General features: G+C 43.9%; 1 protein-coding gene across 1 annotated transcript in view; it reads left to right on the top strand.

The window, feature by feature from the left end:
* Positions 1–17,442, top strand: part of mxra8b (matrix-remodelling associated 8b) — a 197,007-nt gene that overhangs the window by 115,516 nt on the left and 64,049 nt on the right. The window lies entirely within an intron of this gene.

Genomic DNA, 17,442 nt, shown 5'->3' with positions numbered 1-17,442 from the left:
CGGTACCAAGACACAAGGTGTGACATAACTTTCGTTTCTCCTAAACCGATTCTCAGCTTGTATTAACTAGCGCATTCCAATGTTTGTGCATCCTACAGTAGGGAGTACTGTATTCCAATTCTAGGTGATGATTTGCTTCAAGGACGCTAAGCTACACTGTGGGCATGGGAAAGCCACACAGCATGACCAAATATGAGCAGAATAATGGAAATGAACATCCAAGGTACGGACATAGACCAGTCAAGTTTATTGTTGAGAAGAACACCCAGGTACTTGTAAGAGGTCACCCTCTCTATCAACATGGACGCCCTGATCAGGAAGGGACAGAGCCGCCACTTCCTAATCAGGAAACTGAAGTCTTCAGGGGTCACTCCTTAAGACCTTCTATAACTTGGTGGTGGCCTCGGCAATCCATGATGGCATTGTCTGCTGGTCAGGCAGCATCTCGGCCCGGGACAGAAAGAGACTGGAGCGACTGGTCAGGAGGGCCAGTTCTATCCTGGGCTGCTCCCTGAACACTCTGGAGAAGGTGCGCAACAGGAGGATGCTAGCTAAGCTTAAAGCTATGATGGACAGTCCCTCCCACACCCTCCAGCCCGCCCTGACAGTCTCTGGCTGAAGGAGCAACCCAGTGCTGTACTCCTGTGCTGCCAGAAGCAGTGTTGTGGTCCTCAAGCCGGTCCTTGGCCTCGAGGACTGGCTCGAGGACCGAAAGTTGGCCCTTTCCCTTGGCCTCGGAGCCAAGCCCTTGGTCCTTGGCCTTGGGTTCGGAGTCAAGCCCTTGGTCCTTGGCCTTGGCCTCGGAGTCAAGCCCTTGGTCCTTGGCCTTGGCCTCGGAGTCAAGCCCTTGGTCCTTGGCCTTGGCCTCGGAGTCAAGCCCTTGGTCCTTGGCCTTGGCCTCGGAGTCAAGCCATTGGTCCTTGGCCTTGGCCTCGGAGTCAAGCCCTTGGTCCTTGGCCTTGGCCTCGGAGTCAAGCCCTTGGTCCTTGGCCTCGGCCTCGGAGTCAAGCCCTTGGCCTAGGCTTCGGAGTCAAGCCCTTGATCCTTGGCCTTGCCTCTGAGGCCAAGGCCAAGGACCAAGGACTTACCTCCGAGGACAAGCCTCGGGTCCTCGGACTGCAAAAATCATAAAGAAGTCAAACTCCATCCAGGGAAACCAATATTGTTGGATTTATCTGGCGCTTTAAGAGGGACGGGACTGCCACTGACTGTGATGCTGCTCTTTATACGCTGCGCTAACTGTTAGTTTCAATCACGGTCAGTTACCATTCGCGTTCGGCAGTTTAAATAGCGTGTAAAGTCTCTCTGTAACTGTGCAAAAATAACTAAATAAAAGACACCACTGTCGTCACGTTTGTGCGGTCACTCTAGAATGAACCAAGTAATTTGCGTTACAGCTGGAGTCAATGTCGGCAGTTCACTTGTGTGAAGTGAAGTTGAAGGTATTAAATTAATGAATGTCAACTACCGGTATACACATTTACATTGTGATGCCTAAGGTAGATATATTCATTAAATTGCATTTGTTTACTTTAGGTTATTACCTGCTACTGCTCCTCATCCTGAATCTGTTACTTATCCTGCATCTACTACTGCATCTGCTTATGCTATCTGCTACTGCGTCTGATATCATTCTGTTTCTGCAACTACCATCTGCTTCAGTAAATGATCAAAAACGGACAGAGCGAGTAATCCTTCCATGCCGAGTGACAAAACCTATTCAGAGGGCCGTGAAAACGGAAATAACTGAACACATAAAATTAATACAGCTGTCAGTTAAAATACTTAATCTAATTAAAATGTAATTATCATAATTAACTCAAAATCACTAAAAATTAATCGTGATTACTCACATATTTTTTATCGTTTCTGAATTTCCTTTTATATTTTTTTGTTCTATTTTTCCCCATTTTAATGCTCTCATCTACATGGAATCACGAATCAGTTTGTGTAAAATGCAAATATGTACTGAAATATCAATTTCGATTTTCAATTTTATATGAACATTTTTCACTTGGAGCAGTAATTCACACATAATCTCACAATATTACTGTCCATCAACAACACATTATACATTACATTTTGTCACAGCAGCTGCTTTAACATCTCTTTTTATGGAATCACAACACAGATGTGCACTTTATAATTTTATATTGCTAACGTAAACGAGTACTGTACTCAGCCTATAGTGGATTTAAGCCATGGTTGGACACTTTGCTTTTAACACAGCAGTCAGGCAAAGAATAACAATGTTGATTCTGTTGGTCCTTCTTGCGCGAAAGTCTCTCTATGGGTTTGTGTAGACATAATTTCGGATGACTACACTTGGTTCGATGACAACACTGGAGACGTTTTATTTTCGCTAAGTCGCTACCACTGCACTGTTGAACTCTCGTTGTCATGTCACCTCCTCAGCATACTGTCACTGTCAGACGAACACAGAGAAGCTCCAACCCGCTCCATTTATACGGACACGGAACACTGTTCCTAGTTTGGAACTATTTTGTGTGGAAGGTTACAATCGCGTCAGTGGCATGCATCGTATACCTGTATGATACAGGTAACTTTGGTCTTGTCAGTTAACAATATGGCAACTTTTTAAAAGTAAACTTTCCATTCATAAACTAAGTATCCGTTTTCGGTGTCTCGCGTTGCCAAGGCTGGCAAAACAAATGTGCGTGGACCTGTGCAGCGTGCTTCTTGTTTTGTTTCTGTTTCATTTATAGAGCAACGTAACATCCGCTGTGACGTGCTGCGTTAATCTCGCGATAAAAAAATTAATCCCGTTATAATTTATTTAAATTAATGCCAATAAAAACGCGCTAAACTGACGGCTCTAGAAATTACACTTTTTTTTTTGCCTACAAGTGATACATCATTTTATGGCTATTTTATGGCCCAAGAAATGATTTTTATCACAACTCTTGCTTCACTTAACGAAAATATAATTGCTTTGATCGCCGTGTATATCAATACGGCTATTTCGCCCAATATATTACTTTTATCGCAGCTGTTGCTTTCCTTACGTGATCATTATGAAAATTAAGCATGTTATACACGGCGATCGAACAAATTATCTGCATATTTTTTAAAGCAGAGTTTCCGCTTGACTCCTCTTAGTATTACGCTTACGTTCAATCTAATACATCAGCAATTTTTTTTTTAAGTACGTTTTTTTCCCGCGAGCATGAATGAGTTGCGGATCTGGCCTAACAACACAATACGATATGCGCCTGGACGTATTAACAGCTCAATGATGCAGCATGTCAGCAGGATCACATTTGCGAATAATAAAGTTTGGCTTCATTGAGCATGAAGAATTTTTTGAAAAAGGGAAGGCGAAGCAACGTGCGAGATGCAAAACGTGCAAAATAACAAGGATAATCGTGGAGACAAGGGGTACGACTTCGGGCTTAACAAAACACGACCAACGGCAACATCAAGAAGAGTAAGTCGACCCTATTTAATGAATTTGTTATTTATCAATTGTACATTGAATGTATAATGGGAACTAATGACTCGTACGTCGCTCCCCCCCAAATGTTGGATTAAAATTGTTATATGACCATTTAAAAACATGAGTCGGCTAGATGGCTACAGCCCTGGCCTACACTATAGCCCGGTAGGCCGCGGGGCCCATAGACGTAGACCGCGGTCTATCAAATCCCCAATCTATGTGCATTATTTCCGGTACCACGTACTGTCCATTCCTTTTGCATGCATTGAACGTGAAGTAATGTATCTTCCCTTCCACCATCCTAAGCGTAGGGAGGGCAAACTACCCTGTCGCACCAGCGCTTAAATTCTAACAGTCCATATTTTCCAGATGTAGAGGGTCGTGTTGCTTTTATTATAGTATTTTGATTATCCCAAAATGAAAATCTTGATTATTTACCTTCTGAAGTGCTTAATTCAATTTTATTACATGGCTGATCCGTTTGTAGCAGCTAGCAGGGTAAAAAGATTACAGTTTGACCAAAATTTATCCATTGTCTCATTTTTATTTTCTACTCCCATAGAACAGAATTTATTCAAACTATTAATTAAAAGAAATCAGAGCAATTATAAAAATTGCTCTAATTTGTCAACTTGGGAAGAGCTTCACTTTTTTCTTCACTAAAACAAAATAAATGTCTGACAAAAATAAAATATGAGTTGAAATTGTTGGATTTAAAAAATATAAGGAGACAAGATGAACTTGTCAGCGCTACCCACAGCATGTTTTTCTCCAATTCAAAAACCTCAGCTACACCGTCATCACCTCCAGCAGAAGGGTCCCTGCGTGAACCGAAAGCCTACGAGTCAAGTGAGAGCTGTATTCTACACCACCAACACAAGACTCTTTGATTATAAGTTACCGTATAAGGTTTTATAATTTTACATTCGCATAATTTCACATTAAAATATGTACACGTACTTCAAAGCCAATGTGTAAAAGGGTGCTCATTAGGTAGATCCTGATCTACCGGTAGATCTAAGACAGGTCCCAAGTAGAATCGAGGAGTGTCGAGGAGAAAAATAAACCATTTGTGTGTCTTTAACACAAAAAAATATATTATTAACATGTACAATGTACACTGCACCCTAATCATCTTATCAGTCTCATTTTCAGCAAAAAAATATTTAAAAATAAAGCCAGTAAATCTTGAATTTACGGTGGCGCGTGATTGGCGTGTGAGGTACAAAAGTGCATGCCTCAGTTTCAGGATGCTTCTTATCAGGGCGTGCGTGTGTGCGTGTGTGTGTGTGCGTGCGCACGCGCGCGTGTCGGTAAGGGTAGATCTCGGGAGGTTAGTTGATCGAAAAGTAGATCTTCGATCCAAAAAGTTTGAGCACCCCTGTTTTAAAGTATGAAGATTACAACAGTAAACAATATTTGGCTCAAATAGGTAAACATGCGAGGCAGCCTGAGTTAGTTTTTTTTCCGAGGCGGCCTGCCTTTTTTGGGGGGGGGTGGCTTGGCTTGAAATTTTTTGGGGGGTAGAGGCTTCACTTTTGTTTGGGGGGGCTTGAATTTTTTTTTTGGGGGGGGGGCTTCACTTGAAATGAAATTTCAAGCAGTGATTTCAAGCCATGTAATGACTTGGCTGTTTTTTTCCTTCACGGGGCTGACATTTTTTGCGGGGGTTTGGCTTTTTTTTTTTGCTTGGCATGAAAAGACTTGACAAGGCCCAACCTGACATTTTTTTTCATTGTTTGGCCATCAGGCCGATGGGGTTTCTTGCTTTTTTAGGCGGCCTGGCGTTTTTTTTCCCCTTTTTCTGAGGTTACCTGCCCTTTTTTTTTAAGGTGGCCAGACTTTTTTTGAGGCAACCTGACTTGTTTTGTTTAATTGGGTGGGCGTTTGGCTTGACCTTGAATGGCACAGCTTGGCATGACATGCATTTTTTATTCTTTGGTGGGGGTTCAAGGCTCACCACCCGTGGTGCCAAAGGTGCAGCGTGAGCTGGGCGGCAGCCAAAGGCGGGGACCCTGGCGGTCCGATCCTCGGCTGCAGAAGCTAGCTCTCGGGACATGTAATGTCACCTCTCTTGCAGGGAAGGAGCCCGAGCTGGTGTGCGAAGTCGAGAAGTTCCTACTGGATATAGTCGGACTTGCCTCCACACACAGCCTGGGTTCTGGAACCAGTTCTCTCGAGAGGGGTTGGACTCTCTTCCACTCTGGAGTTGCTCACGGTGAGAGGCGCAGAGAAGATGTGGGCATACTCATTGCCCCCCGGCTCAGTGCCTGTACATTGGGGTGCACACCGGTAGACGAGAGGGTTGCCTCCCTCCGCCTTCGGGTGGGTGGACAGGTCCTGACTGTTGTTTGTGCATATGCACCAAACAGCAGCTCAGCATACCCACCCTTTTTGGAGTCCTTGGAGGGTGTGCTGGAGAGTACTCCTGCTGGGGACTCCCTTGTTCTGCTGGGGGACTTCAATGCGCATGTGGGCAATGACATTGAGACCTGGAAGGTTGTGATTGGGAGGAATGCCCCACCCCGATCAGAACTCGAGTGGTGTTTTGTTATTGGACTTCTGTGCTCGTCACGGACTGTCCATAACGAACATCTTGTTCAAACATAAGGGTGTCCATATGTGCACTTGGCACCAGGACACACTTAGCCGCAGTTCGATGATCGACACTGTGGTTGTATCATCGGATTTGCGGCCACATGTTTTGGACACTCGGGTGAAGAGAGGGGTGGTGCCGTCAACTGATCACCACCTGGTGGTGAGTAGGCTCCGATGGTGGGGGAAGATGGCGTCTATCGGGCCTTTATGGCCTGTGGGACCCCAGAGGCAGCTGATGGGTATCGACTGGCTAAGCGAAAAAAACTCTGGCGTGGGAAGCATTTGGTGAGGCCATGGAAGCCGACTTCCAAATGGCTTCAAGGAAATTCTGGTCCACCATGTGACGTCTCAGTGTTCGTGGTGCACTGCTTCCCCCTCTTGTGTACAGTGGGGATGGGGCGCTGCTGACTTCGACTCGGCACGTTGTGAACCGGTGGGCAGAGTACTTCGAAGACCTCCTCAACTCCATCAACACGCCTTCCTCGGAGGAAGCAGAGTCTGAGGATCCTGAGGTGGGCTCCCCTCTCTCTGTCGAGAAGGCACTTGACAGTGTGCCTCGGGGAGTTATGTGGGGGGTGCTTCGTGGGTATGGGGTGCCCTGAAATTATTATTTTTTTTTTTTTTTTTGAGGTGGCCTGATTTTTGTTTTGGGCAGCATGACTCTTTAATTGCAGGGGGCTTGGCCTGACACGGTATAACAAGGCCCACTATTACATGAAATGGTTTGACATGACAAGACTTGGTGTTTTTTTTTCTTTGGGGGGGGTCTGACATTTTTTGCGTGGCTTGGCATGAAATTACTTGATAAGTCAGGCCGCCTCCAGAAAAATGTAATCCTGGGCCTTGTCCTTTTTTCCGAGGCGTCCTGAGTTTCTTTTTGGAGGCAGGTTAGCTTGGGTTGGCTGGGCTTGGATTGGCTTGGATTGACATGAATTGGCTTGGCTTGACTTGAAATGACTGGTTGAATTGGCTCGGCTTGAAATTGGCTTGGCCTGGATTAGCGTGGCTTGGACATGAAATGACTCGACATGGCTTGACATGACATGGCTTGAAATGCCCTGACATGGGTTGGCATTTTTTTTTTCTTTGGGGGGGCTGACATCTTTTGCAGGGGCTTGCCTTTTTTTTGCTTGACACTACATTTTTTTTGGAGGTGGCCTGACATTTTTTATTAGGCGGTCTGAATTTTTTTCTCTTTTTAATTGAGGCCCAAGGGTCTTGGCTTGACTTGGCATGAACTGGCTTGGCTCGGCATGAATTGACTTGGCTTGACATGACGGCCTGAATTGGCTTGAAATGACTGCTTGAATTGGCTTGGCTTGACTTGAAATGACTGAATTGGCTTTGCTTGGCTTGAATTGGCTTTGCTTGGCTTGAATTGGCTTGACATGTATTGGCTTTGCTTGGCTTGAATTGGCTTGACATGAATTGGCTTGTCTTTTCTTGACATGAATTGGCTTGTCTTTTCTTGACATGAATTGGCTTGAAATGACTGCTTGAATTGGCTTGGCTTGACTTGAAATGACTGAATTGGCTTTGCTTGGCTTGAATTGGCTTGGCTTGACATGAATTGGCTCGTCTTTTCTTGACATGAATTGCCTTGGCATGAATTGGCTTAAAATGACTGCTTGAATTGGCTTGGCTTGAAATGACTTCACATTTTTTTTCTTTTGGGGGGCCTGACATTTTTTGCATTTTTTTGGAGGCAGCCTGACATTTTTTTTTTGAGGCGACCTGATTTTTGTGTCTTTTTAATTGAGGCCCAGGGTCTTTGCTTGACATGGCTTGAGTTGACATGAATTGCCTTGGCTTGGCTTGACTTAAATTGGCTTGGCTTGAAATGATGGCTTTAATTGGCTTGGCTTGGCATGAATTGGCTCGGCTTGACATGAATTGGCTTGGCATGAATTGGCTTGGCTTGACTTGAAATGACTGCTTAAATTGGCTTGGCTTGACTTGAAATGACTGAATTGGCTTTGCTTGGCTTGAATTGGCTTGTCTTTTCTTGACATGTATTGGCTTGGCTGGACTTGAAATGACGGCTTGGCTCGGCTTGAATTGGCTCGGCTTGGACTTGTAGTGACTCGGCATGGCTTGACATGACATGGCTTGGCATTTTCTTTTTTTCTTTGGGGGCTGACATCTTCTGCAGGGGCTTGCCTTTTTTTTTGCTTGACGCGACATTGTTTTTGGAAGTGGCCTGACGTTTTTTTTAGGCGGCCTGACTTTTTTGTCTTTTTAATTGAGGCCCAGGGTCTTTGCTTGACATGGCTTGAGTTGACATGAATTGCCTTGACTTGGCTTGACTTGAATTGGCTTGGCTTGAAATGATGGCTTTAATTGGCTTGGCTTGACATGAATTGGCTTGGAATGAATTGGCTTGGCTTGACTTGACTTGAAATGACTGAATTGGCTTTGCTTGGCTTGAATTGGCTTGTCTTTTCTTGACATGAATTGGCTTGGCTCGGCTTGAATTGGCTCGGTTTGGACTTGTAGTGACTCGGCATGGCTTGACATGACATGGCTTGGCATTTTCTTTTCTTTGGGGGCTGACATCTTTTGCAGGGGCTTGCCTTTTTTTGCTCGACGCTACATTGTTTTGGGAAGTGGCCTGACGTTTTTTTTTAGGCGGCCTGACTTTTTTGTCTTTTTAATTGAGGCCCAGGGGTCTTGGCTTGACATGGCTTGACTTGACATGAATTGGCCTGGCTTGATATAACGGCTTGAATTGGCTCGACTTGGCTTGAAATGACTGAATTGGCTTTGCTTGGCTTGAATTGGCTTGACTTGACATGAATTGGCTTGGCATGACATGAATTGGCTTGGGATGAATTGGCTTTGGATGAATTGGCTTGGGATGAATTGGCTTGAAATGACTGCTTGAATTGGCTTGGCTTGACTTGAAATGACTGAATTGGCTTTGCTTGGCTTGAATTGGCTTGTGTTTTCTTGACATGAATTGGCTTGGCTCGGCTTGAATTGGCTCGGCTTGGACTTGTAGTGACTCGGCATGGCTTGACATGACATGGCTTGGCATTTTCTTTTTTTCTTTGGGGGCTGACATCTTTTGCAGGGGCTTGCCTTTTTATTGCTTGACACTACATTTTTTTTTAAGTAGCCTGACGTTTTTTTTTTTTTTTAGGCGGCCGGACTTTTTGTCTTTTTGGTTGAGGCCCAGGGGTTTTGGCTTGACATGGCTTGACTTGGCATGAATTGGCTTGGCTTGACATGAATTGGCTCGACTTGACATGAATTGGCTTGGCATGAATTGGCTTGGCTTGACTTGAAATGACTGCTTGAATTGGCTTGGCTTGACTTGAAATCACTGAATTGGCTTTGCTTGGCTTGACTTGATATGACGGCTTGAATTGGCTTGACTTGAAATGACTTCACATTTTTTTCTTTGAGGGGCCTGACATTTTTTGCTTTTTTTTGGAGGCAGCCTGACTTTTTTTTTTTGAGGCGACCTGATTTTTTCTGATCTTTTTAATTGGGGCCCAGGGTCTCTGCTTGACATGGCTTGAGTTGACAAAAATTGCCTTGGCTTGGGGCTTGACTTGAATTGGCTTGGCTTGAGATGATGGCTTTAATTGGCTTGGCTTGACTTGACATGACATGATTTGGCTTGACATGAATTGGCTTGGCTTGACTTGAAATGACTGCTTGAATTGGCTCAACTTGGCTTGACTTGAAATGACGGCTTGAATTGGCTCGACTTGGCTTGACTTGAAATGACAGAATTGGCTTTGCTTGGCTTGAATTGGCTTGACTTGACATGAATTGGCTTGTCTTTTCTTGACAATAACTGGCTTGGCATGAATTGGCTTGAAATGACTGCCTGAATTGGCTTGGCTTGACTTGAAATGACTGAATTGGCTTTGCTTGGCTTGAATTGGCTTGAATTGGCTCGTCTTTTCTTGACATGAATTGGCTTGGCTGGACTTGAAATGACGGCTTGGCTCGGCTTGAATTGGCTCGGCTTGGACTTGTAGTGACTCAGCATGGCTTGACATGACATGGCTTGGCATTTTCTTTTTTTCTTTGGGGGCTGACATCTTTTGCAGGGGCTTGCCTTTTTTTTAACTTGACATTACTTTTTTTGTAGGTGGCCTGACATTTTTTTTAGGCGGCTTGACTTTTTTTTTTTTCTAATGACCTGAGGTTTTTTTTTTTAAATGCGGCCTGGCATTTATTTTCTTTTTAATTTGGGTCCAGGGGTCTTGGCTTGACATGGCTTGGTGTGACTTAACATGAATTGGATTGGCTTTTCTTGACATGAATTGGCTTGACTTTACATGAATTGGCTTGGCTTGAAATCACGGCTTGAATTGGCTCAACTTGAATTGGCTTGGCTTGACATGAATTGGCTTGGCTTGGCTTGACATGAATTGGCTTGGCTCGTCTTGAATTGGCTCGGCTTGGACTTGTAATGACTCGGCATAGCTTTACATGACATGGCATGGCATATTAATTTGGGGGGGGGATGACATTTTTTGCAGGGGCTTGTTTTTTTTGCTAGGCATGAAATGACTTGACAAGGCTTGAAATTGAAATGTCTTGAGGTAGCTTGGACTTGAAATGACTTTACATAGCTTGGCATTGTTTTTCCTTTGGGGGCTGACATCTTTTGCAGGGGCTTGCATTTTTTTTGCTTGACACTACATTTTTTTTGGAGGTGGCCTGACATTTTTTATTAGGCGGCCCGACTTTTTTTCTCTTTTTAATTGAGGCCCAAGGGTCTTGGCTTGACTTGGCATGAATTGGCTTGGCTCGGCATGAATTGACTTGGATTGATATGACGGCCTGAATGGGCTTGGCTTGAAATGACTGCTTGAAATTGGCTCGGCCTGGCTTGGCTTGGACATGAAATGACTCGACATGGCTTGAGTTGACATGAATTGCCTAGGCATGACTGCTTGAATTGGCTTAAATGGACTTGAAATGACTGAATTGGCTTGACTTGGCTGAACTTGACATGAATTGGCTTGGCTTTTCTTGACATGAATTGCCTCGACTTTACATGAATTGGCTTCGCTTGAAATGAATTGGCTTGGCTTGAAATGAATTGGCTTGGCTTGAATTGGTTTGGCTTGAAACGACGGCTTGGCTCGGCTTGAAATGCCTGCTTCAATTAGCTCGGCTTGAATTGGCTCGGTTTGGACTTGAAATTACTGCATGGCTTGACATGACATGGCATATTTTTTTTGGTGGGGGGTTGCAGGGTGCATTTTTTGCAGGGGGTTGGCTTTTTTGCTAGGCATGAAATGACTTGACAAGGCTTGAACTTGAAATGGCTTGAGGTAGCTTGGACTTGAAATGACTTGACACGGCTTGGCATTTTTTTTTTCTTTGGGGGCTGACATCTTTGGCAGGGCCTTGCCTTTTTTTTGCTTGACGCTACATTTTTTTTGGAAGTGGCCTGACGTTTTTTTTTAGGCGGCCTGACTTTTTTCTCTTTGAGGCCCAGGGGTCTTGGCTTGACATGGTTTGACTTGGCATGAATTTACATTTTTTTCTTTGGAGGCAGCCTGACATTTTTTTTTCTTTTTGAGGCAACCTGATTTTTGTGTCTTTTTAATTGGGGCCCGGGGGTCTTTGCTTGACATGGCTTGAGTTGGCATGAAGTGCCTTGACTTGAAATGACTGCTTAAATTGGCTTGGCTGGGCTTGAATTGCATTGGCTTGGCTTGAAATGACGGCTTGGCTCGGCTTGAAATGACCGCTTCAATTAGCTCGGCTTGATTTGGCTTGGCTTGGACTTGAAATGACTCGGCATGGCTTGACACGACATGGCATGGCATATTTTTTTGAAGCGGTCTGACATTTTTTTTCTTTTTTAATTGGGGGCTGGGGGTCTTGGCTTTGCTTGACTTGAATTGGCTTGGCTTGACATGACTGCATGAATTAGCTTAAATTGACCTGAAATAACTGCTTGAATTGGCTTGGCTGGGCTTGAACTGCCTTGGCTTGGCTTGAAATGAGAGCTTGGCTCGGCTTGAAATCACAACTTGAATTAGCTCAACTTGAATTGGCTTGACTTGACATGAATTGGCTTGGCTTGACACAAATTGGCTTGGCTTGACTTGAAATGACGGCTTGGCTCGGCTTGAATTGGCTCGGCTTGGACTTGTAATGACTCAGCATGGCTTGACTTGACATGGCATGGCATATTTTTTTGGGGGGGGGCTGACATTTTTTGCAGGGGCTTGGCTTTTTTGCTGGGCATGAAATGACTTGACAAGGCTTGAACTTGAAATGTCTTGGGGTAGCTTGGACTTGAAATGACTTGACTTTTTTTTCCTTTGGGGGCTGACATCTTTTGCAGGGGCTTGCCTTTTTTTTTTCACTTGACACTACATTTCTTTTGGAGGTGGCCTGACATTTTTTATTAGGCGGCCTGACTTTTTTCTCTTTTTAATTGAGGCCCAGGGGTCTTGGCTTGACTTGGCATGATTTGGCTTGGCTTGATATGATGGCTTGAATTGGCTTGACTTGACTTGAAATGACTGCTTGAAATTGGCTCGGCTTGGCATGGCCATGAAATGACTCGACATGGCTTGAAATGGCTTGGCTGGGCTTGAACTGCATTGGCTTGGTTTGAAATGATGGCTTGGCTCGGCTTGAAGTCACTCCTTGAATTGGCTCAGCTTGAATTGGCTTGACTTGACATGAATTGGCTTGTCTTGACATGAATTGGCTTGGCTTGAAATGAAATGATGGCTTGAATTGGCTTGGCTGGTCTTGAATTGACTTGAAATGACGGCTTGGCTCGGCTTGAAATGACTGCATAAATTAGCTTGACTTGAAATGGCGGCTTGAATTGGCTTGCTTGATTTGACTTGGCTTGAAATGATTGCTTTAATTGGCTTGGCTTGATATGAATTGGCTTGGCTTGACATGAATTGGCTTGGCTCGACATGAATTGGCTTGGCTTGAAATGACTGCTTGAATTAGCTCGGCTTGAAACTAGTTCGGCCTGGATTAGCTTGGACATGAAATGACTCGACATGGCTTGACATGACATGGCTTACCATTCAATTTTTTTTGGCGGGGGCCTGACAAATATATATATATATATTATATATATATATATATATATATATATATATATATATATATATATAATTTTATTTTTTTTTGAGGTGGCCTGACTTGATGTCTTTGTTTGACATGGCTTGAGTTGACATGAATTGCCTTAGCTTGGCTTGACATGAATTGGCTTGGCATGACTGCTTGAATTGGCTTGGCTGGGCTTGAACTGCCTCGGCTTGGCTTGAAATGACGGCTTGGCTCGGCTTGAAATCACTGCTTGAATTGGCTCAGCTCGACTTGGCTTAACTTGACATGAATTGGCTTGGCTTTTCTTGACATGAATTGGCTTGACTTTACATGAATTTGCTTGACTTGAAATAACGGCTTGTCTCAGCTTGTAATGACTGCTTGAATTACCTCGGCTTTAATTGGTTTGGTTTGGTCTTGAAATTATTCGGCATGGCTTGACAAGTCACATTTTTTGGGGGTGGGGGGCTGACATTTTTTGCAGGGGCTTGGCTTTTTTTGCTAGGCATGAAATGACTAGACAAGGCTTAGGTTTTTTGGAGGGGGTCCGACTTTTTTTTTGAGGCAGTCTGACATTTTTTCCTTTTTAATTGGGGTCTGGGGGTCTTACTAGGCTTTTCTTGACATGAATTGGCTTGGCTTGGACTTGAAATGACTTGGCATGGCTTGACATGACATGGCATATTTTTCGGGGGGGGGGGGCTGACTTTTTTTGCAGGGTGTTGGCTTTTATTGCTAGGCATGAAATGATTTGACAAGGCTTATTTTTAGATTTTTTTGGGGGGCGGCCCAAAATTTTTTTTTAGGCGGTCTGACATTTTTTCCTTTTTAATTGATGCCTGGGGGTCTTGGCTTGGCTTCATTTGACTTGACATGAATTGGCTTGGCTTGAAATGACAGCTTGACTTGACTAGGCATGACTTTTCTTGGCATGGCTTGGCTTTTTTGGTGGGGGGACTTGGCTTGACTTTTTTTTGGCGAGGCATGGCTTCTTTCCTTGGCTTGCCTTCTTTCCTTGGCTTTTTTTTTGCCTCGAAATGAAATTATCTGGCTTGAAATGAAATGGCTTGTCCTGAAATGATATGGTGAACTGGTAAGCTGTTTTAATGTCTGCTGGTTTTGGTGCGCATGGTTCGATAGTTCTTACCTGAAGAGAGTAGCGGGAAGAGGTGGTTAGCAGGGTTATGGAGGAAGGGGGTGGGGGTCACAGTTGGATTTTCCATGCCCTTGTCTTGGTTCAATGAGAGAGTCCTGGTCAGCAGGTAGATGTAATGACAACAACCGTTCTTGAACAGGGTCCGTCACAGCCCATGGGCTGTAACGGCTGCGTTGAAGCCCTCCTGGCTGTGGGCAAAACCCTTGACTCCCTGGTGTAATGCAGCTACCTGTTCCTCCTTCTGGGACAAGAGAGTCCCCTTTGCACACAGATCTGCAGCTAGTTGCTTTGTCACCACTGTGTCCATACTGGCCACTAGTGATGGGTCCAGCGACACCGATGCAATGACACATGCGCCGGGCTCACAGAGCAAACCACGTGTCGATGCATGTGCTGCTTCATTACGTCACGTGATTGACACGTGAACTGCATCGGCTGGGTTGACACAGTCCAGGCTTCTAATTGACACACCGGCTGCGTTGACACAGTCCAGGCTGCTAATTGGCACATCGGCTGCGTTGACACAGTCCAGGCTGCTAATTGACACATCGGCTGCGTTGACACATTCCAGGCTGCTAATTGACACGTGAACTGCACCGGTGCAGTTTAGACTGCATCGGCTGCTTGGCACAGTCCAGGCTGCGCCACTTAGTCCAGTGCAGAGGGCGTTGACGCAGCAAAAGCCCGCCGCACAGCGTTTATAACGAAGTGCGTCTGGCGATACAATACCACCTGCCGAAACAAGCCAGACCTCACTCACGCTCGCTTGTCGAAGTTCGTGTCAGTGCAGACTTCGTGTTCGTGACTTGCCTTCCTTGCCGATTATGGAGCAGAGACGCAAATCATCCGCCCTGTGGGACCATTTTGATGTCCTGGAGAATAAGGTATTATTTATTTATTTATTTATTTATTCAAATCGCCTTCTGTCGCCGAGAGCCTCTCGGCGAGAGGCACTCACCGAGTGCCTCTCAGATTATTGACATGTGTTGTACCATTCTAATCCGAATACATTTCAAGGTAACTCTTAGTTACTTCTTATTCACATTTCATTACAGGTGAAATGTCGAATTTGCCAAGTCGAATTGTCATACACCAACAGAAGCACCTCCACCATGCTGAGGGATTATCGGGCCAAGCATGAGAATGAAGTTCGCGATACACCCAGTATTACGCCAGGTATACAAACGTTCACTCATCTTTTCACGGTTGCTATGTTGATGCTTAATTGGCAATCAGTACCGGTAATTATTATTGGTTGACTCTCCACTCCATGTTTGACAGTCAAGGTTCCAGGAAGCAGCTGTACTGGAAGGACCAACACACTTCTTTCCCAAACCTCTCCCACCTCGCAAAGGAGTTCCTTTGTACGCCAGCCTCACATCCGTCCCTTGTGAGCGTGTGTTCTCCACAGCAGGAGAAATTGCTTGTAAAAGACGCAACAGGCTGAAGTTTAAAACATTGGAGCATCTTATTTTTCTCAATAAAAAATTGTGAATTCAAAGCCCACAAGCATCCTCATTCAAATGATCTTCACATTATTTGAACACATTGAATGTTGCAAAATGAATGCATGGATGTGAATGATATTGTATACACTTCATCATCTTTACTTCCATATTTGACCTATTGTGTGGAAATATGGGGGAAATGCCAGTAAAATGCACTCTGTTTTAAAAACTACAATACAAAGCAATCAGAACAATAACTGGCTCCAAATAGACGGAACCCACAAATCCACTGTTTATCGAATTAAACAATGAAATCTCATGACCTGGTTGACTTCAATTAATGTACAAAGCACACAACAACCTCCTTTGCCAAAACATCCAGAAGCTTTTTAAAATTCGAGAAAGTTGTCATCATTTAAGGGGTACTAACCTATACAAAAAAATCCAAAACACGAATAAACATCACGCAAAGGAGTGTATCTGTAATAGGTATAAATCTGTGGAATGATTCTGAAACGGACCAGTAAAATGAGAAACTCTCTTGCTGAGATTAAAAATGAATTCGAGAGTAGTACAAGACAACTACACGAATCAAAATTAAGCTGATAAATTCGATACACTCATGAAATATAGCAATACATCAGAAATAAAATTGATGAGATTTAATATATTAATGAAATGTATTATCCATTATGAATATGAGAAAATCGACATATACATGTGCTCCAATGAGTATGTACTGTATATACAAACCCAAAGTTGTAAAAATGTATAAGTACAGCATACATAAGGGTAAAAGCATTTGTTGATATGTAGACTTTCTTTCCTATTTTGAAAAATGATCAATTTATATATAAGAAGGGGTAGGACTCGGGGTAGGTTTTTTACTTCTTTCTACTCCTTTGAACACATATTTGTGATGATGACTACCGGTATTTTCTTTTCCTTTTTTTATATCTTACCTTCACTTTTTGCCAATTTATTACCGAATTGTATGTTTATATGTTCAATATAAGAATAAATATATCAGTCAGTTCAGTCTGTTAAGTGGGTTGGCTGCAGGGATCTTGAAGGTCCAGCAGGTGGCAATGGTCAGTGACACAGTATCAACACAGTGTGTCAGTGTGTCGACACGCTGCCTCCCAAAAAATCTAACGGGAAGCCTTGTCAAGTTATTTCATGGCAAGCAATAAGAGCTAAGCCCCTGCAAAAAATATCAGCCCCCCCCAAAGAAAAAAAAATGCCAACCCATGTCAAGTCATTTCAAGCCATGCCGAGTCATTTCATGTCCAAGCCAAGCAAATCCAGGCCGAACCAATTTCCAACAGAGCCAGTGCAAGCAGTCATTTCAAGTCAAGCCAATTCAAGCCGTCATGTCAAGCCAATTCAAGCCAAGCAAAGCCAATTCAGTCATTTCAAGTCAAGCCAAGCCAATTCAAGCAGTTATTTTAAGCCAATTCATGCCAAGGCAATTCATGTCAAGAAAAGACTAGCCAATTCATGTCAAGTCAAGCCAATTCAAGCCAAGCAAAGCCAATTCAGTCATTCCAAGTCAAGCCAATTCAGGCCGTCATATCAAGCCAAGCCAATTCATGCCAAGTCAAGCCAAGACCCTGGGCCCCAATTAAAAAGACACAAAAATCAGGTCGCCTCAAAAAAAAAGTCAGGCTGCCTCCAAAAAAACGCAAAAAAATGTCAGGCCTCCCAAAGAAAAAAAATGTGAA

The sequence above is a fragment of the Hippocampus zosterae genome, chromosome 2 (genome assembly GCF_025434085.1).
Source record: "Hippocampus zosterae strain Florida chromosome 2, ASM2543408v3, whole genome shotgun sequence".
NCBI lineage: Eukaryota > Metazoa > Chordata > Actinopteri > Syngnathiformes > Syngnathidae > Hippocampus > Hippocampus zosterae.
The sequence above is the reverse complement of the archived record's forward strand: the minus strand, read 5'-3'. Positions and strand labels throughout refer to the sequence as shown.